This window comes from Pan paniscus, chromosome 14 (genome assembly GCF_029289425.2).
Source record: "Pan paniscus chromosome 14, NHGRI_mPanPan1-v2.0_pri, whole genome shotgun sequence".
NCBI lineage: Eukaryota > Metazoa > Chordata > Mammalia > Primates > Hominidae > Pan > Pan paniscus.
Genome location: NC_073263.2, coordinates 47938083 through 47960409, shown reverse-complemented (window position 1 = coordinate 47960409; position 22327 = coordinate 47938083). Strand labels below are relative to the sequence as shown.

The window sequence follows — 22327 nt, the reverse complement described above, 5'->3', positions numbered from 1 at the left end:
TGGAATTGGTCAAATTAGATTGTAAACATTGCCTGTTACATTTGATTGCTAGAGATAACTGGTGGATTTTCTTGTAACAGCAAAAATTAGTGCAATTTCCTTCCATGTTTCTTTCAATAACATCCTTGGACATCTGCGATAAACACATATTATGCTTGGTGTGGAGAGATTCCCACCCTTGGGAAATATAGTTTCTTGGCAGGAGACAGATACATAGTGATGGTAACAATATGATGAGTGATGTAATAGAATTACATGGAAAGGGCCATGGGGGCATGAATTAGAGAAGTTGTACTTTCGTGAGGAGATGATGTGAGTAGTAAAGCTTCACAGTGGAGGTGACAGTGAAGCAGGGAGTGAAAGAATGAGCAGGACTGTGGGAGTTGGCATGGGAAGGGAAAGAGTCAAGGGGAACAGAGCGAGAAAAGCACGGATTTAAGGCAAGTGTGTGGCTTGGCTCACGTCTGTAATCCTAGCACTTTGGGAGGTTGAGGCGGGTGGATTGCTTGAGCCCAGGAGTTTGAGACCAGCCTGGGCAACATGATGAAACCCTGTCTCTGCTAAAAAAATTATTAAAAAAAAAAAAAAGATAAGGTAAGTGTGTATGGTGTATGGTTAGGGTAAGGGGTGTATGAGTGTATGAAAGGGAAGGAATAGGAGGACTGGGACCAGATTGTAATTGTCTTGTGGGTCAAGCCAAGAAGTTTAGATGTTATCTTAGAGGTAGTCATAAGCCACTAACTGGATGTTAAGCAGGTAAGTATTGCCTCATTTTCAAGAACACATCCAGAACTTCTATTATTAAGAGAAGAAAATCCCCATAGGATCTTAATATCTGAGGTTCACCTTCCCTTTTGAGTGAGTCCCCAGTGGTCAATACCAATATTTTAGGCAAATCTCAGAGATCTCTAGACCAAGCTGGAGAGAGGGCTCTTCCATGACTCAGTGATTCTCTAAGCTCTGACAAGGACATTAAACAAGATTATAATTCAATGATTAACTGAATCAAAAGAACATTCAACAAGATATTACTAAACTCTCATTCTACAGAAATAAACAAAAGATAGAATAATCCAGTTTATAAAATGGGGCTTACTTTCAGGATGTGCAGGTTTGGCCCCATCCAGTACAAGGTCTGTTCTTTTTGGGTGTGGACGAGAAGTGCACCAATATACTTCTGTGCAGATGTACTTTTGTGAATGGGGGTGAGGTATGGAGAGACTAGAGACGGGGAGAAATGTTAAGCGGGTACTTCCACGGCCCCGGAGTTGGATGTATTGTCTTTGCATAACTTCCAACAAAGGGACGGGTCCCTAATAACAATGTCTGTGCTGTGTAACCCTGTTCTCAGCCACAATGGATTGTTTTAGGGGAATTCTTCTCATCAAAGTAAACCAGATTCCTTTACTTGAAAATTTGAAACTTGGAAGAGTCACAAAGGCTGAAGATCCTTTGAGCTAGTTCGGTAATAGCAGAGCTTTAGAGAGATGCCACTGAGCTCCTTGAGGCTGTCTTGCTTTCTGCCCTCTGAAGTCTTGATTGTTAATTTCTTCATAAGCTTCAATTAGAAGCATTAGTGTCCTTTGTAAAACCTTAAACAATTAATTAATTTTTATGAGTGAGCAGTAGAAGACCCTATACAAATCTGTGAAGTATAACGATAGACATATAGACCAATGGAATCGAATGGAGAGTCCAGAAATAAATTCTCATATTTACAGTCAATTGATTTTCAACAAAGATGCTAAGACAATAAAATAGGGCAAAGAATAGTCTTTCCAACAAATGGTTCTGAGCTAAGTAAATATCCACATGCAAAATAATGAAGCTGCACACCTACCTCACACCATAGAGAAAAATTAACTCAAAATTGATCAGAAACCTAAATGTAAGAGCTAAAATTATAAATCTCTTAGAAGAAAGCCTAGGCATAAAACATTGTGGTTTTGAATTAGGTGACTGTTTCTTAAATATAAAACCAAAAGCACAAGCATCAGAATAAAAACAGATAAACTGGACAGCAACTAAATTAAAAACTTTTGTGCTTCAAAGGACACCATCAAGAAAGTGAAAAGACAACTTATAAAATAGGAGAACATTTTTGAAAATCACATATCTTATAAGAAACACATATTTAGAATCTATAAAGAACTCTTGCAACTCGATAATAAAAAGCCAAAGTATCCTACTTAAAATGGGCGAAAGATTTGAAAAGACATCCCCCAAAGAAGACATACAAATGGCCAATACACACACAAAAAGATGTGCAAAAGATGATTATTAATCATCAGGAAAATATAAATCAAATTAACAATGAGATCCCGCTGCACACCCACTGGAATAATCTAATCAAAAAGAAACTAATAGATGTGAGCAAGGATGTGGAGAAATCAGAACCCTCCTACACTGCTGGTGGGAATAGACAATGGTGCAGTCACTTTGGGAAACAGGCTGGCAGTTCCTCAAAAGGCTAAACATAGAGTTACCGTATGCTCCTATAATTCTTCTCCTAGGTATATACCCAACAGAAATGAAAACATGTGTCCATGCAGAAAATTATACATGAATGTTCATAGCAGCATTATTAATAATAGCTAAAAAGTAGGAACAACCCAAATGTCCATCAACTGAAGAATAGATGAATAAAATGTGATATATCCACATGATACAATATTATCTGGCAATAAAAAGAAATTATGTACTGGTACATACCACAACATGAATGAACCTTAAAATATTATGCTAAGTAAAAGAAGCCAATTACAAAACACAACGTATTATATGATTCCATTTATATCCAATGATCATAATAGGCAAATCTATAGAGACAGAAAGTAGATCAGTGGTTGCTTAGGGCTGAGGGGAAGAGGAGAGAGAAGTGTGTTGGGGGTAACTGGGTAGGGACTGCTAGTGGATTTCTTTTTGCAGTGATGAAAATGTTTTAAAATTGATTGTGGTGATGGTTGCACGTATCTTGAATGTACTAACAAACACTGAGCTGGTTTACATGGGTGAATTTTATGAAGTGTAAATTATGTATCAGTAACACTTTTTTTTTTAAAGAATCTACAGAGAAGTGGCTATCAAAATGTCTTCATGAACTTCTCAGCAAGTCTGGGTGTTCAGCAGGGACTCTGCTGGGGTTCAAGGCTCAGGCTTATTATTTAGGAATCTGGGATGTGGTGACAGCCACTGTATTGCCATCCTGTGTGGCACCTCTAGGACTGCTTTCACAGCAGTTTTGTGTCTCCTGATCCCAGGGCCTCAGACCTCCAGGGAACAGATAGATTCTGGCCCTGAACCTGAGACCCAGGTGCTAGGAGAATTATTGGATTCAGCATCTAGTGAAGTTTCATTTGGCCTTTGACCTCAGCAGCTGGAGCCTAATATTCTTCACGCGGAAAATAAATCAGTGCACTCTAGCTTTGATACGACGATCAGGACAGAACAACATTACCATCTGAGGCCGGTGCTATCTGCCATTAATCAGAATAAATCAGAATACCCAAGATAGACCTCTGTAGGGCCTACACTGTCAAATTAATGAATAGGAAACATAAAAATTACGTTTCCAGACCTAGTGTATGTAGTTTGAAAACACAGTCATGCCATTCAGACCATGTGATTCTCCATTAATATTCTAAAGAAGATATCTTCGAAATGGAATGTGCTTACCCCAAAGGGGCCACAGACAGTCTACTGGGGTACAAGCACATTGTATCAGAATTTCTGTGTATTCCTTATTTCATCTTTTTGAGTTTATATTTTTGTTTCTGTTTTTAATATACATGATACTTTAGTAGAACTGAACATGTGCACTGCTTATAAATTGATAAATTAATGTAAATGAAGGTGTTAAACCTTTTCATTGATAGTTGTTTGCAATTTTAATAAATGTCCAAGAGACTGCTGCTCGAAGGATGTTTTGGCTGCCAGAGAGAGGGGTGGAAATGGACTTAAGTGATACCTTGATTTACCTTGGTGACCTAGCCCAAAACAAAAAACTAGTCGAGCATACCTGTTTGCAAAGAAAGATCAATTTTTTAGTGTGAATTGAACTTAGAGGCCAAATCTCTAGAGTTCAATTGTCTTCCCACAGTGGATGGGGGTAAGCCCTAAGTTGGCCAGACCTGCTTGGGTTTCTAAACTCCTTATCCCTATTCTCTACCAATTGGGCAATTATTCCTCTAGTTATGGGTTCAACCCTGCCCTAGCCTGAAAGTTCCACTCTGACTTTAAACGGGTGGATTTAACGTGCTCTAGGTCAATGTTCTTGGCCAAGTATTCACTCTTGTTGCTAGTCCCACTTTAGCAACAAGTTCATCCTCAATTCTGAGAACTGAGCTAGTGTATTGATCCTGAGACATATTCCCAATCAACATCTTGGTTCTAGTAGTTGAATCCTCTTTTGTTCCCTGTGTCTACCTACTACTCAGTGCTACAAGGATGGGGACCACCAATCCTCATATTCTCTAGGTATATAATTAGGGTCTGGGTACTTGCTGACAAGTTTTCAGTGTGTTGGGTTCTTGGAATGTTTACATGTAGATAACAAAATGAAGCTATGCATGATCATCTAAGGTACACTTGTACCTAATTATTAACATCATTAGCAACCAGAAGTAATGTTCATGATCAGCATATAAATGTCTTCTTTAATGAACAAAACTCATTGTTCTAAGAAAACAAAGCTGTTGCACAACACCAGTTCCCTTTAAATGTAAAGTAAAATCAATGAAACTTTTGTATGTATCCAATCCCTAGCCCATAGATAGCAATAAGCCGCTAAGATTACCTTTGAAAACTAGGCACTGGCTAGAATGGGCAGAAATTCAGTTGTGGTCAAATAGACTCCCTGAACTTTGGACACCTGTAGATTAGATGGTGTCCCATGTCCAGTTCCTTCTGGGTGGATCCTCAAAAACTGCCTTTATAAATTAATTCACTCCAATTTCCATTACCAGTGTTTTTCTCTGCTTCTTAACTGTTTTCACTTTTCTTATACTCTCCAGATTTAGAAAAATTATCTTTAAGAAATACACTTGAGTTACCGAAAGGTATTCTGAAGAGGATATAGATTTGTTTTACTTGTATGTCCTGGCTCTTGTTTAACTCCTTTATGGCCTGAGCACAGACTCTTCACTGGGTTCATGGTTGAGTAAGAGAACTGGATTTCAAAAATTCTAGTTCAGGTGGAGTCCTGTTGATGGAGAACCATTCCACCTCGCGTAGTCATTTCTTTCAGAGAGGCTGACTTGATCGCCAATTACCTAACGACCAGGCAGCTCCTGGAGGTGTTGTCCAGGAGTTACTACACCCTGTAGAGTTGCTTCATCTGTCAGTTTCCTCATGTCTTAAATTGCTATAATTATCTACCTCCCAGGACGATTGTTGGAGTAAAGAGTAAGTGTTACAATGACTACAAAACAGTCTTACTTCCCAGGTGTCATAGCAGCTAATGCAACACATGTCAATCTCTTCAAATTATTCATAGAATATTTCATGTGAATATTTATCCATAGTCTTTTTATCTGACTGTATAGGATAAAATTTCTTCTTGATGTCTACCTGTATTAGACAGTTCTTGCACTGCTATAAAGAAAGAGGTAATTTCTGAAGCTGGGTAGTTTACAAGGAAAAGAGGTCTAATTGGCTCACAGTTCTGCAGGCTGTACAGGAAGCATGATGCCAGCATCTACTTCTGGTGAGGGCCTTGGGGACGTTTCAATAATGGTGGCAGGTGAAGGGGAGCCAGTGTGTCACGTGGCAGGATGGAGCAAGAGAGGGAGATGGGGAAGGTGCCACACTTTTAAACAACCGGATCTTGTGAGAAATCATTCGCTATTGTGAGGACAGAATCAAGGAGATGGCGCTAAACCAGTCATGAGAAATCCACTCCCACAACCTCCACCAGGGCCCACCTCTAACATGTTGATTATCTTTCAACATGAGATTTGGGCAGGACAAATGGCCAAACCATATCACCAACTTAAATTACTCTCCTAGTCTATCACCACTGTGCTGGCTAGCAGTGCTTACCGTCACTGAGATCACACTTTTCAGTGCATAGAAACTGAACTGTGGCTTTCTCCAAAGTTCGCCCTATGATAAGTAACACTTGAATCAGAAAGAGATCACTTAAATGGCATAATGTTTTCTATTTTATTATTGACACTTCATCTTTCAGAGCATAAACTTTATAAGTTGCCTTTGATGAACAGTAAAACTAACAGGAAAGTTAATGGAAAGATTTGAAATTTTGAGAAAAGAAATTAAAATAAAAAAGGAGAGTAAAACTGTTAGGGTGGTCCAAAAGTAATTGCAGTTTTTGCCAACTTCAGGGGGCCACAATGTTGACTTACCTGGAGTTGAATTACCTGGAGGTTTGCCTTCTGGCTGGATAAGCTTTGGAAAGTTGTATGACCCCTCCAAGCTTCATTTCCTTATCTGTAAGATGGATGTATGAGTTAGGGAAAGTTAATCTGCTACTGCAAAGAGACCTAAAAATACTTAAAGTAGAGTATAAGCATACTCTTATAAGAAATTAAAATACTGGCCAAGAGCAGTGGCTCATGCCTGTAATCCCGGCACTTTGCGAGGCCAAGGCCGGTGGATCACTTCAACTCGGGAGTTTGAGACCAGCCTGGGCAATATGGTGAAATCTCATCTCCACAAAAAATACAAAAACTAGCCAGGCATGGTGGCATATGCCTGTAGTCCCAGCTACTTGGGAGACTGAGGTAGGAGGGTCACTTGAGACTGGCAGGTTGAGGCTGCAGTGAGCCATAATCACACCACTGCACTCTAGCCTGGGTAATAGAGTGAGACCTATCTCAAACAAAGAAAGAAAGAAAAGAAATAAAAATACTTAATAAGCTTTTATATAAGAATATAAAAGAAATAAATATAAAATAAATAAATACAAAAATAAAAATACTTAAATATGTTTTTTTTTGCAATAATAAAACTTGAAACTCATATATGATGCTGAGGGGAGGGGGCAGCAAAAATTTTTCTCACCAACTCACTGCACAGGACAGCAAAGGGGTGAAAAGGGCCTGAAGAAGGAAAAGCCAGGAAACTTTGAGATCAGCAGAGGGAACCGAGGATCAAAAAATAAGAGATGCTGAAGCTGCGATGACCAGCATCATTTTCTTAAGAGAACATTCAAGGATTTGTCATGATGGCTGGACTTTCATTGGGTGTTAAGTCTACAAACAGCATCTTCAACTGAAACTGCCAATTAAGGTTCTTAAGATTTAGGAAGTGGTGGAGCTTGGAAAGTTATGAGATTACGAAATTCCTGAAAGTCCATTAGAAAAACCACAGGATGGGGGAAAAAAAAAAAAAGCCAGACCACAAAGAAGGCTTCAGAGGTCCCTGCTGGTCCAGGAACAGACACCTGTAGTGTCCAGCATTACAGTGAACATGATCTGCTTTCAAAGGCAGAGGGTTTAAGGGGAGAGTAGGTGGGACTGGTGGAAGCAAAGGCTCTCCCCTTCCCCACCTCAGTTTTAGGTAGGGCTTTTAATTTCACTTAAGGGCATCTCTCAACTTGGAAAATAATTCAGCCCTCAACAGCACTTCAAATGTGCTATGGCTTTGCAGCGCAGCAGCAAGAATGTTTAATATACAGTAAAAATTTCGGCCGGGCGCGGTGGCTCACGCCTGTAATCCCAGCACTTTGGGAGGCCGAGGCGGGCGGATCACGAGGTCAGGAGATCGAGACCATCCTGGCTAACACGGTGAAACCCCGTCTCTACTAAAAATACAAAAAATTAGCCGGGCGTGGTAGCGGGCGCCTGTAGTCCCAGCTACTCGGGAGGCTGAGGCAGGAGAATGGCGTGAACCCGGGAGGCGGAGCTTGCAGTGAGCCGAGATCGCGCCACTGCACTCCAGCCTGGGCGACAGAGCGAGACTCCGTCTCAAAAAAAAAAAAAAAAAAAAAAAATTTCATCCAAAAAATTAAAATATTCTTGCAACCCCCTCCAACACCAATTCCTGTTCTAAAGTTAACCTATCACTTGTGCTGTCAATACTTGACCATGAATTGTCCCTGTTTGCAGATCACATGATTGTATATCTAGAAAACCCCATTGTCTCAGCCCAAAATCTCCTTAATCTGAAAAGCAACTTCAGCAAAGTCTCACGATACAAAATCAATGTGCAAAAACCACAAGCATTCTTATACACCAATAACAGACAGAGAGCCAAATCATGAGTGAACTCCCATTCACAATTGCTTCAAAGAGAGTAAACTACCTAGGAATCCAACTTACAAGGGATGTGAAGGACCTCTTCAAGGAGAACTACAAATCGCTGCTCAATGAAATAAAAGAGGATACAAACAAATGGAAGAATGCTCATGGATAGGAAGAATCAAAATTGTGAAAATGGCCATACTGCCCAAGGTAATTTATAGATTCAATGCCATCCCCATCAAGCTACCAATGACTTTCTTCACAGAATTGGAAAAAACTACTTTAAAGTTCATATGGAACCAAAAAAGAGCCCGCATTGCCAAGTCAATCCTAAGCCAAAAGAACAAAGCTGGAGGCATCACGCTACCTGACTTCAAACTATACTACAAAGCTACAGTAAGCAAAACATCATGGTGCTGGTACCAAAACAGAGATACAGACTAATGGAACAGAAAAGAGCCCTCAGAAATAATACCACACATCTACAACTATCTGATCTTTGACAAACCTGACAAAAACAAGAAATGGGGAAAGGATTCCCTATTTAACAAATGGTGCTGAGAAAACTGGCTAGCCATATGTAGAAAGCTGAAACTGGATCTCTTCCTTACACCTTATACAAAAATTAGTTCAAGATGGATTGAAGACTTAAATGTTAGACCTAAAACCATAAAAACCCTAGAAGAAAACCTAGGCAATACCATTCAGGACATAGGCATGGGCAAGGACTTCATGTCTAAAACACCAAAAGCAATGGCAACAAAAGCCAAAATGGACAAATAGGATCTCATTAAACCAAAGAGCTTCTGCACAGCAAAAGAAACTATCATCAGAGTGAACAGGCAACCTATAGAATGGGAGAAAATTTTTGCAATCTACTCATCTGACAAAAGGGTAATATCCAGAATCTACAAAGAACTCAAACAAATTTACAAGAAAAAAAAACCCCATCAACAAGTGGGTGAAGGATATGAACAGACACTTCTCAAAAGAAGACATTTATGCAGCCAACAGACACATGAAAAAATGCTCATCATCACTGGCCATCACAGAAATGCAAATCAAAACCACAATGAGATGCCATCTCATACCAGTTAGAATGGCGATCATTAAAAATTCAGGAAACAACAGGTGCTAGGGAGGATGTGGAGAAATAGGAACATTTTTACACTGTTGGTGGGACTGTAAACTAGTACAGCCATTGTGGAAGATTCCTCAGGGATCTCGAACTAGAAATACCATTTGACCCAGCCATCCCATTACTGGGTATATACCCAAAGGATTATAAATCATGCTGCTATAAAGACACATGCACACGTATGTTTATTGCGGCACTATTCACAATAGCAAAGACTTGGAACCAACCCAAATTTCCAACAGTGATAGAGTGGATTAAGGAGATGTGGCACATATACACCATGGAATACTATGCAGCCATAAAAAAGGATGAGTTCATGTCCTTTGTAGGGACACAGATGCAGCCGGAAACCATCATTCTCAGCAAACTATTGCAAGGACAAAAAACCAAACACCGCATATTCTCACTCATATGTGGGAATTGAACAATGAGAACACTTGGACCCAGGAAGGGGAACATCACACACCGGGGCCTGTTGTGGGGTGGGGGGAGTGGGGAGGGATAGCATTAGGAGATATACCTAACGTAAATGACAAGTTAATGGGTACAGCACACCAACATGGCACATGTATACATATGTTACAAACCTGCACATTGTGCACATGTACCCTAGAACTTAAAGTATAATAAACAAAAATATATTAAAAAATACTTGACCATGTACTTAATCGGAAACCTAGATCCAAAAGACTGAAACTGAATCTTCACCCCAAAATGGAAACAAAATAAAATGAATAACTTGGGGTTTATGGCATATAGTTTAGGTAAACACACATATGAGGAGAAAGGGGAAGAGGAAATGGAGGTTTTGAAGCAAAGCTGAGTGACAGAATACGTTCAGTCAGGGCAGATGTCTATACAGCCTGCAGTGGAACATCAGGAAAAGCTCCATATGGATTCATGTGCATGCATCTGGAGGCACCAGATCCCTCCATGGCAGATCCAAGAACAGGGAGCTAGGGGAGAAGGCCATTCCTGTCATTCCAGTTTTAGAAGCTCCATATCGAAGACGAGAGTGGCATGTGGTGGGATGATGCCTGGGTGCCCAGTGGTACCGTAGGCATAATCTGGAGATGTTGTCAGTTTGTCTCTCTGGCCCACACTCTTCTGAGCAACCCCTTCTTCCCAACCTCAGATCACCTCCAGCTTGCCTAGCATAAACTTAAAGAACTTGTTTCTGTCCAGGGGAGAATGAATTTTCTTTCCACCTTCAAGCATACCGGTGTAGTGCAACACGCAGCTCTGGCCATGTATCGGGAAGGTGCACTCTTCTCCTGGGGAGATGGTTTCCACCCGCACTCCCGCAGCGGCGGTGGATGCTGGGCAGGCAGGCGGCACGACCCTAAATAAGTATTTTTAAAGTAACCCTATGATAAGTAACACTCAAATCAGAAAGAGATCACGTAAATGACATAATGTTTTCTATTTTATTATTGGCACTTCACCTTTCGGAACATAAACCTTATTAGTTGCCTTTAATGAACAGTAAAACTAATAATAAAGTTAATGGAAAGATTTGAAATTCTGAGAAAAGAAACTAAAATAAAAGAGAAGAATAAAACTATTAGATAGGTGCCACCGTGCCTGGCTAATTTTTGTATTTTTTTGTAGAGATGAGATTTCACCATATTGCCCAGGCTGGTCTCAAACTCTTGAGCTCAAGTGATCCACTGGCCTCAGCCTCCCAAAGTGCTGGGTTTATGCCTGTATTTCGATCACACATAATAATTCCTAGCTGAGTATTCAGGTTGGTTAGGCAGCTTTGTGCTGCACAGTAATTTAAGGATCCAGTATCATATTAAATCTCACACAACCCCATGAGGGTGTCTGCTAGAATTCATTCTTCATTTTTCTGAGGCATGTGGCTGACCATCTATGCAGTGTTTCCTACTTTATAACACGAAGTGGCAAAGAACTCCTCCAACACAGTCTTGAAAACATAAACTGTAAGGCAAAATTCAACATTTTTGATTACAGAAAAATTAAAATTTTTTTGTGACTGTGCCGTAAGAACCCCAGATGACATGGAGAGACCATGGGTAGATGGTCTCAGGCCCAGCTGAACTCACAGTCTCAGCACCAGCCATCCCTTCCCAGACACAGACGTGCATGAAGAAGCCACATCCTGAAGTGGCTCCTCCAGCTCCAGCAACTGGTGGATGCCACAGGGATCATTACTCACCACCCAGCTGAGCCCTTCCTGAACTCCTGATGCACAAAATATAAGAAAAACAAAATATTTAAGTCCTAAGTTTCAGAACAGGGTTTAAGACAAAGCCTAAGCTGAAAACATAGATCTGAGGCTCACAGCCATGCAAGCGATTATCAAAAAGTCCTGGAATATTTCTGTAGCAAAGATTATGTCATTTGCAATAAAGACAGTTCTACTTTTGTTTAAAACAAACAAACAGAAGAAGAAAAGCCCTGGAAATAGAGACTATCACCCATGGATGGAGAGTAGGAACAAATAGGGGCCAGGACACCAAACTTGTGGGGTGTCTGAGGAGGAGGCATCGGCTAAGGAGACTGGGAAGAAACACATAGAGAGTCAGGAGGAGACAGATAATAACAATTGCTTTACTGACTTATTTTCACTAGTTTAACTCTCAGAGGATTACCTGAAACTCTAAATTCACTGAAATCAGCATATTTATTCAAATGATATAGAATGTATGTGAGGCATTTGTTAAAAACTTGGGGAGTTACCTAGCTGAGTGTGGTAGCTCACACCTGTAATCACAGGACTTTGGGAAGTTGAGTTGGGCCAATCACTTGAGGTCAGGAGTTCGAGACCAGCCTGGCCAACATGGTGAAACCCCATCTCTACAAAAAATATAAAAATTAGCTGGGCATGGTGGTGCATGCCTGTAATCCCAGCTACTCAGGAGGGTGAGGCAGGAGAATCACTTGAACCCAGGAGGCAGAGGTTGCAGTGAGTCAAGATTGTACCACTGCACTCCAGACTGGATGACTCAAAAAAAAAAAAAGAAAAACTTGGAGTGTTATAGGCGGACCCAACCTAGTACTCCAGGTCTTTGCAATGTGACTTGAGCAATTACATCATGTGTTTGAATCTCAGGTGTTCTTTCTTTTTTTTCTTCAAGGTATGCAGTAAAATGCATAAATATTCACCCTTCTTTAGTGTATAGTCCTGCATATGTTGTCAAAGTCACATCATTGTGACTACCACTAAAACCCAGTGTCCCCTTAGAATTGACCCTTTCCCACCACAGTTACCTGTTTTCTGTCCCTATAGTTTTGCCTTTCCCAGAATATCATATAAATGGAAGAACACAGAATGTACTCTTTTTTGGTCTAGATTCTTTCCCTAACACAATGCTCTGAGATTCATCCACATTGTTGCGTGTGTTACTAACTCATTCTTTTTCACTACTGAGTATTCTATTGAATGAATACTTCTTGCCATAAGAAACCCAGGTCATAGGAAGAGACGATGGGTAGATGCTCTGATATCCAGTCATGGATATTTATGGTATACTGTAGCTTGTTTATTCATTGAGAGGAATTTGTGTAATTTTCTGTTTTGGGTAATTACAAATAAAGTTACTACAAATATTTACATACAGGTTTTTATGTCAACATACATTTTCATTTTATTGGTCAACAGTTAGGAGTGAGAGTGTTAGGTCCTATGTAAGTGTATGTTTAACTTTATAAGAAATTGCCAAATTATTTTCTAAAGTGGCTGTACCAATTTGTATTCCCACCAGCAACTTGTGAGAAAGCTAGTAACTCCTTGCCTGGACTTGGTATTGTCAGGTTATTGATTTTGTTTTAGCCATCCTAGTAGGTGTGTCTCTCACTGTGGTTTTAATTTGTATTTTTCTAATATCTAATGGTATTAGTAATGATCACCTTTTCAGGAGCTTATTTACCATTCATCACTAATTGTCTGTTCAAGTATTTTCTCTATTTTAAAAATGTTGTTTGTTGTCCTAGTATTGAGTTTTGAGAGTTCTTTATATAGTCTGGATCAGTTATATAATTTGCAAATATTTTCTCTTGGTCTGACTTGCCTTTTAATTCTTTTAATAGCTCTTTCAAAAAACAGAGGTTCTTAATTTTGATGAAGTCTAATGTGTCTTTTTTCTATAGAAAGCGTCTTTTGTGTAATTTCTAAAATATCCATTTGTAACCCAGGTCACACAGATTTTTCTCCTATGTTTACTTTTAGAAGTTTTAGTGTTTTAGCTTTTACATTTAGATCTATGATACACTTTGAGTTAATTTCTGGAGCAAGTTTCATGTTTTTGCATATAGATGTGTATATGTTTCAGCAAATTTGTTGAAAAGACTATTCTCTCTCCAGTGAATTGTCTTTCCATCTTTGTCAAAAAAAATCAATAGACCATATATGTATGGGTCTATTTTTGGGTTTGGCTCTGTTGTTCTATATGTATATTCTTTCTCCAAAACCAAGCTGTCTTGACTATTGTAGCTCTACATGAAATATTAAATCAGATAGTAAGAATTCCCCTCATAATTTTCTTTACTGTGTATTTTGATCACAATGAAGCTAAGGAATGGTAGAATAACAATTATGCTAACAAAATCAATTAACTCAAATCAGAGAAAACCAATAGAAAGATAATTAACATTTCATTCTAAACTCTGACATGGATAGAACATGTTTCTTCTAAGTCAGAATATGATGAATACATATCTGCAGCAAATACGAGTCTTTTTTATAATACATAATATGTACAAAACAATTTTAAAATAAAAAACACAGCTATTGGCTTTATAATCCAATTTCCACTCTCTATTCAATTGCATCTCTAGAATTCCCACAACTTACCATTATAATTTCTTTAAGACATAGCAGGATTTAAACTAAGTGGTACTTTTATGCTCTTGCTGACATAGTCCACTGTGATTTCAAACAGCATAAAGAGAAAAACAAGATAAATAAATAGAAATAATAAATTTTTTTTTCTTTTTTGAGATGGAGTTTTGCTCTTGTTGCCCAAGCTGGAGCGCAATGGCGTGATCTAGGCTCACTGCAACCTCCGCCTCCTAGGTTCAAGTGATTCTCCTGCCTCAGCCTTCCAAGTAGCTGGGATTACAGGCGCGCGCCGTCACTCCCGGCTAATATTTTGTATGTTTAGTAGAAACGAGGTTTCACCATGTTAGCCAGGCTGCTGTTGAACTCCTGATCTCAGGTGATCCGCCCACCTCGGCCTCCCAAAGTGCTGTGACTACAGGCGTGAGTCACCATGCCCGGCCTGTGAAATATTAATTACTCCAACTTTTACTTTTCCATGGCAGCATTATCGCTTCATGATTATTCCTAGGCTGAAAAGAGATAATGTAAAAGCCTGAAGTCAACCTCAGTCTATTTTATTTTATTTATTTGAGATGGAGTCTTGCTCTGTTGCCCAGGCTGGAGTGCAGTGGTGCGATCTCAGTTCACTACAACCTCCGCCTCCCAGGTTCAAGTAATTCTCCCACCTCAGCTTCCTGAGTAGCTGGGATTACAGGCACCTGCCACCATGCCTGGCTAATTTTTTTTTTTTTTGTAAAGACAGGGTTTCACCATGCTGACCAGCCTGGTCTCGAACTCCTGACCTCAGGTGACCTCCGCCTCCCAAAGTGCTGGGATTACAGGCATGAGCCACTGCGCCCAGCCCAGCAATTTTAATAACCTACACACATTCAGTTTTTAAATGAAATCTGCAGCAAAGAGATGAAGGCAGATGGAACTCTCAGTAGCTATGCTCTTTTTTTACTTTTTTTTTTTTTTGAGTCTCACTCTTGTCGCCAGGCTAGAGGGCAATGACATGATCTCGGCTCACTGCAACCACTGCCTCCAGGGTTCAAGCAATTCTCCTGCCTCAGCCTCCCGAGTACCTGGGATTACAGGTGCCTACCACCACACTGGCTAATTTTTGTATTTTTAGTAGATATGGAGTTTCACCATGTTGGCCAGGCTGGTCTCGAACTCCTGACCTCAGGTGATCTGCCCACCTTGGTCTCCCAAAGCGCTGGGATTATAGGCATGAGCCACCATGCCCGGCCTCAGCCGCTGTGCTCTTATCATCCTCCTGCCTATCTACTGTCCTGACTTTAACTAGCAGCCTGTTTGGAAGTAAAAATAGTTCAAGCCCATGGAACATCAAGCCAGTGACTCTCAGTTTGCTTTCTGTGACAAAGCAATAATAATATTCACCATACAGAGTAGTTAAAAAGACTAACTGAAATTATATATGTAAGGTACCTAGCACCACAATCAATATATATAAAAACTCAGTAAGTTGTAGTACCATTATTGGCTATTTTGTGAGAGGCAGCTTATAGTTCTCTCTATTGACCCCAGTCGTGACGGCTGACTCTAGGAAACTCGACAGTGGGGACGAGCAAAGACCTGTTGACCTCAGAGGAAGAGGAGCCCATGAGGGAGCCAGAGATGGAAACGTGAGAGAGGGGAGATCCTTGAATAGGCTCAAGGGGAAAGAGATGACAGGAGGATAATAAATGAATAGGTAAAGAAAAGATAGAAAGTCTTTTCAGGTGTCTGGTTAATCCCTAACTGGTCTTCCTCCACCTTCTTCCACCCTGCCAACCTTGTGAAGGACCACAGTACCTCTTTGGAGGGCTCTAAAATAAACTGCTCACACCAAAAGAGGTAGTGGGAAAAGTAGAATTTACTGAGTGTTTCATAAGGCAGGTAGAGAAAAGGGAGGAATCACACTCCTCTAAGCACACAATGTCACCACTTCTTCTCGGATGATGATTTTCTCAGTGACCAGCTCTCTCAGGCTCCTCCTCACGGTGTGTTCTTCCACAAGGCACTCAGCTTCTCCTCAACAGCTCCCCGAAATTCAGTGGTTTAACCTGCTATTTAAGGACAAGACTCAACAGTTTCTTTCCATCCACATTCCCAATCCGAGCCACTTACCAAGGTAAGGTAGTTCTTCCAACCACATACCGAACTCTCTGAGAAGGTCTCAGAAACACATTTTTCTCCATTTTTCCCATTTTATTCCAAAAGGGAAACAAAAAAGGAGAGAAACTGGAAGGCCTGCATGCTTAAAGAAATGACAGTTCAAAATAGGTTAAACTTGAAAATACTTAGTGGCAAAAGCAGAGGGAGAAAGAAAGAGAGAACCAGCTACGTGGGACCCCGGAGAACCTCTTTCTTCCAGAAAAAGGAGCTCACCCAAGCTCAGCTTCCTACTGGACAATGGTTTCCTCCACACTCCCAGTTGCCGTGTGTGTGTGTGTGTGTGTGTGTGTGTGTGTGTGTGTGTGTATGTGTAGGGGGTGTATAGTTATAATGTCCATGGGTGTTGGGCCCCAGCAGCTCTAAGTCCCCCATGGCAGAGGCTCTGGTGTTCCGAGACAAGTTTGTACACAGTAGGCCATGCAGTCTAAGTGTTCCTGATAAGGCCACTTCATCACATTTGTCCTATAAGAACACAGACACAAAGGGGAAAAGTCCCTCCCCTGAAAAGGAACCGTGGCCTTGCACACCTCTCCAGGTGTGATCCTTATCCAGGAACAGTGGAGAGACTGGGGGGGCCACAGTCACCTCTGCCTCACTGCACTGAGTAAACGCTTTTCCTGATCACGTATCATGTGACATTGTAGAATCTGTCCTGGCCCTCCTTGTATAACTCATGGCAGCCAGGAAGGGTCCCTCTTGACATGAGGGCCATTATCTCAAAAAGTCTGATAGAACTATATTTAGCTAAGATAAATCTGTACAAGCAATTACTTAATAAATTACCCTTCTGATTATATGATATTTGAAAGATGGTATTTTGAAACAAGAAAATAGTAATAGAAGGGAAAAATGAGAATCATCAAACTAGTTCAATCAGCTTGAAGGAGTATTTATTGAGATGTTAATTTGTGCTGTATTATCATTGGATTTTTATCTTTTATTTTGTATTATTATTTTAGAGATTGGGTCTTGTTATCTTGCCCAGGCTGGTCTTAAACTCCTGGCCTCAAGCAGTCTTCCCACCTCAGTTTCCCAAAGTGCTGGGAGTATAGGCTTGAGCCACCATGCATGGACACTTTTATTTTGACTCTAGAGGTGGCTGAATCTTTGTGTTCTTTGGCTTAAAGGCCAAAGCAAAGGTTTCTTGGAGGCCAGGTGCATTGGCTCTTACCTGTAATCCCAGCACTTTGGGAGGCCTAGGCAGGTAGGTCACCTGAGGTCAGGAGTTCAAGACCAGGCTGGGCCAACATGGTGAAACCCCATCTCTACTAAAAACACAAAAATTAGCCAGTCACGGTGGCGGGTGCCTGTAATCCCAGCTACTCAGGAGGCTGAGGCAGGAGAATTGCTTGAACCTGGGAGGTGGAGGTTGCAGTGAGGTGAGATCATGCCACTGCACTCCAGCCTGGGCAACAGAGTGAGACTCAGTCTCAAAAAAAAGGTTTTTTGGAGATAATTCCATCACCAGTATCACCTTCCTGGCATTTGCTCTGCAAAGCCTAAAGGGGATTCTACTGTATTTTCCTAGAAAGGGAAGAGTGAGTGCCTTGGAAGTGGTAGGTTGTAGAAACTGTGCTAACAGAGTGGGGAGAAGGCTTTTGCCAAGTCTGTAACATGGACTGTGGGAAAGTATTGGTGAACTGAGCCCCCATCCCTCTAGGAGGTGACTGGGCTTTAGAAGGCAATGTCTGGTTGGAACACTAAGGGTGGGTGCGCACTGTACCCTGGGGCTCTTTGCTCCTGACCAAGACCCTATGCTCAAGTTTGGCAAAGAATGATCAGAGTGACCCACCTTCAAGGGACTTGGACAAAGGACCTTGCACCAGCATAGTATATGGACTAAAGATCAAGGACCCCCTTCTTAAATGTTCCTCGGGGAGGGAGGAGACTATCGACAAGACCAAGACTAAATTTCTTGCCTCCTTTGTGCGCCCAGGGTCAGAGTTTACTTGGCTTCAGAAAAATAAGTGTCCAGTATACCCAAGTTTGTCGAGTAAAGTTCATACACCCTGCATCACCATAATACAGAAGATCAAATTTAGCTTTGAGATGAGAGACATAATGATTTCTCTAAGGTCCTCGATACTTATGGGCAGAGACCACTGGTTTCTTTTCTATAGCATGCTGCCTCCCTTATTGTATTTGCTTAGAGATTAGTAAGCTAAGAGAAAAAACATCCAATCCTAAAAATATTTAATAATAATTATAACAATAACAACAACAACAATAACAACGCCATCATGCCGAAGGTTTTACTTTTTTTTTTCCGGTTTTTTTTTTTTTTCATTTAATTTTTGTTGAGACAGGGTCTTGCTCCGTCACCCAGGCTGGAGTGTAGTGGTGTGATCATGACTCACTGCAGCCTCAAACTCCCTGGCTCAAGCCATCCTCCCACCTCTGCCTCCCGAGTAGCTGGGACCACAGGTGTGTGCCACCACGCCCAGCTAGTTTCATTTATTTATTTATTTATTTATTTACTGTAGAGATGGAGCCTTGCTATGTGGCCCAGGCTAGTCTGGAACTCCTGGGCCCAAGCAGTCCTCCTGCCTCGGCCTCCCAAAGTGCTGGGTTACAGGTGTGAGTCACTGTGCCCAGTCCAGATTTATTGTTTAATTATTTGTACTTATCTGCCAGGCACAGTGGCTCACATCTGTAATTCTACACTCTGGGAAGCTGAGGAGGGCAGATCACTTGAGGTCAGGAGTTGGAGACCAGCCTGGCCAACACGGCGAGACCCTGTCTCTACTAATAATACAAAAATTAGCTGGGCATGGTGGCACACCTGTAATTTCAGCTACTTGGGAGGCTGAGGCACGAGAATCTCTTGAACCTGGGAGGCAGAGGTTGCAGTGAGCCGAGATCACACCACTGCATTCCAACCTGGGTGACGGAATGAGACTCTGTCTCAAAAAAAAAAAAAGTACTTATCATTTTATTCTTATAAAATCCTGTAATACAGATAATATTATTATCTCCATCTCACAGAAAACTGAACCTCAAAAAATTTAGCTGGCCCAAGGCTACATATCTAGGAAAGGTTGAATTGAATTGGGGTTTAAGACCAGATTCCAGAGCCTGAACACCCATCTAACCAACACACAATTTCTGGAGCACTTCACCACAAAATTGGCCTTCAAGAAAAAAGGACAAAAGCCTTGCCATCTGTTTTCTATTCGACCAGCCTGATTTATTTTAAGCTTTATGCATTGTGAGTGTGTTAATATGAAATTCTATGTTTCTCGTCTATTTCAATTCTGGGAAAACGCAAGCCTTCTATCAATGGTGTCCTTTAGTCTTCATGGGAAATTCTTTAGCCTCGCAGCGAACCCTGCCCAGACCCCAAATCTACTTTTTACTCTATACTTGTAGAAAGCGTTCAAGCAGGACAGGGAATTAGGCATTGTGAACTTCCAAGAGAGTCTCACATTTGAGGCACTTTGAAAATGAAACCATATTATTTTATTGTGAGTAGGTTTGGCAAATGTTCTCAGAGTCAATATATTCCTTGTCTGGTTTCCAACAGCGATGCTTTGAGCCAATGGTCACCTACATGCCTCTAGTCTACATTTGAGTAAGGCATAAAATTCTATTTGAACAAACTGGCTTTTTGTTTTCTTCTTCTTCCAGAAGTCTAATTCCTCGCAACCACATCACTTAGCAATTTCACGTGGTAGTAATTAAGACCACATTTTCCATACTTGATTTTCTGGTCGGTGATAAACTGCATGAATGGAGAATTCAGGTTCTAAATACCCTGAACACACAGCTCTTTTTTGCTCCTGGCATCTTATTTTGCTGCCTTCTCAGGTAAAGAAGAGAAAGTAGTATATCTTTATTTTCTTGGTCTTCCGTGTTCAGGACACTTGGATAATGAAATATTTTCTTTCCTATGAGGTAGAGACAAGATTCCTGCTCAACAAATAAGAAGGAAGGGCCATTTCATGAGTAGTTGTTACGGTCTGAATGTGTCCCTCTAAAATTCACATGTTAAAATCCTAACCCCCAAGGTAATGATTTTAGAAGATGGGAAATTTGGGGGGTGTTTAGGTCATGGGAACCCTCATTAATGGGATTAGTGCCCTTACAAAAGAGGCCCCAGAGACCTTGTTTGTCCCTTTTACCATGTGAGGACACAGCTGGAAAACACCTTCATGGAATGAGGAAATGGGCCCTTATCAGATACCAAGTCTGCTGGCACCTTGATCTTGGATTCTTAGCCTCCAGAACTGTGAGAAATAAATTTCTGTTGTTTATAAGCCACCTAGGTTATGGTACTTTGTTATAGTAGACCAAAGGGCTAAGACACTAGGAGCTAAAGCATAGCTTGTGAAAGGAATGAGCTGCCCCAGCAGAAGTAGCAAGGCCCTCTGAACACTGAGTTCTAAATTGGCTGTCCTGGATCTGGAGAGAAGGGAGCAAGTTTGCTCTTCTAGGGCTCTCCTTCTTCCCATTATGTGATTGGTGGGGTCTGAAACAGCCACTTCAAAATGACTTTGCCATACACATACAATGGAATATTATTCAACCATAAAAGGGAAGAAAATGTGGACACAACCCACAACATGGATCAACCTTGAAGACATTACGCTAAGTGAAATAAGCTAGACACAAAAGGACAATTACTCTATGATTCCACTTATTGAGGAACTTAGAGTAGTCAAATTCATAGAGACAGAAAGAAGAATGGTGGCTGTCGGGGCTGAGGGGTGGGGGAATATGAAGTTGTTATTTCAGTTTGGGGTGATAGAAAGCTCTGGTGATGGATGAGGGTGATGGCTACACAACAGTGTGAAAGTACTTAATGCCACTGAATTGTACACTTAAGATGGTTTAAATGGTAAATTTTACATTATGTATATTTCACCATAATAAAAAATAAACAAAAAACAAAAAACTTTGCACTGAAATTGAAATGGCCAATTTTATGTTGAAGCCAGAAAGTTTTACAGATTGGAGGGAAGATGGTGTCAATTCAGAGGTGAGTAAACTGAGCTCCAGGAGGTGAAGCTCACAGCCGGAGGCCCAGCCAGGACTAACACCTAAGCTCCTTAAGCTCCCAGGCCATTGCTCTTCCTGTAACAGCGTTAACAGCCCAGGTTTCATGGGAGATACATAAGTTACATGGCCATTCTCTGGTGTTCCTACAATATTAAAATGCCTTCCTTAGATCAGTGACCACTTTTGCTTGTTTGTTCAGCTGCTTGACTCCCCAACCCCCTACTCACAATAAGCTCCTTGATCCCAAGATCCATGTCTTTTTTTTTTTTTTTGAGATGGAGTCTCACTCTGTTGCCAGGCTGGAGTACAATGGCACAATCTTGGCTCACAGCAACCTCCACCTCCCGGGTTCAAGCGATTCTCCTTCCTCAGCCTCCTGAGTAGCTGGGATTACAGACATGCGCCATCACACGTGGCAAATTTTCTATATTTTTAGAAGGGACGGAGTGTCACCATGTTGGCCAGCCTGGTCTTGAACTCCTGACCTCAGGTGATCCACCCGCCTCGGCCTCCCAAAGTGCTGGGATTATAGACATGAGCCACCACACCCAGCCAAGATCCATGCCTTTTTATCTTTGTATTAACACCTAGCAACTTGCCCAGCATATCACCAAACCTGAATAAGTATTGTTAAAGGAATAAACAGGCTGGGTCCAGTGGCTCACGCCTGTATTCCCAGGGCTTTGGGAGGCCAAGGTGGGCGGATCACCTGAGGTAGGGAGTTCAAGACCAGCCTAGCTAACATGGTGAAACCCCATCTCTACTAAAAATACAAAAATTAGTTGGGTGTGGTGGCACATGCCTGTAATCCCAGCTACTTGAGAGGCTGAGGCACAAGAATTGCTTGAACCCGGGAGGCAGAGGTTGCAGTGAGCCAAGATGGTGCCACTGCACTCCAGCCTGGGTGACAGAGTAAGAATCAATCTCAAATAAATAAATAAATAAATGAACAAGCCACCTATCAGCAGTTATAGGTTGCTCAGCCTTGAAAACAAGTATCAGGAAGAGGATGGTTCATTATCT

The 22327-nt window shown here is 41.2% G+C and overlaps 1 pseudogene; it reads right to left on the bottom strand.

Moving 5' to 3' along the window:
- Positions 1-10317: 10317 nt before the first annotated feature.
- On the bottom strand, positions 10318-16286 carry LOC100981370 (peptidyl-prolyl cis-trans isomerase FKBP1A-like; annotated as a pseudogene).
- Positions 16287-22327: the final 6041 nt, after the last annotated feature.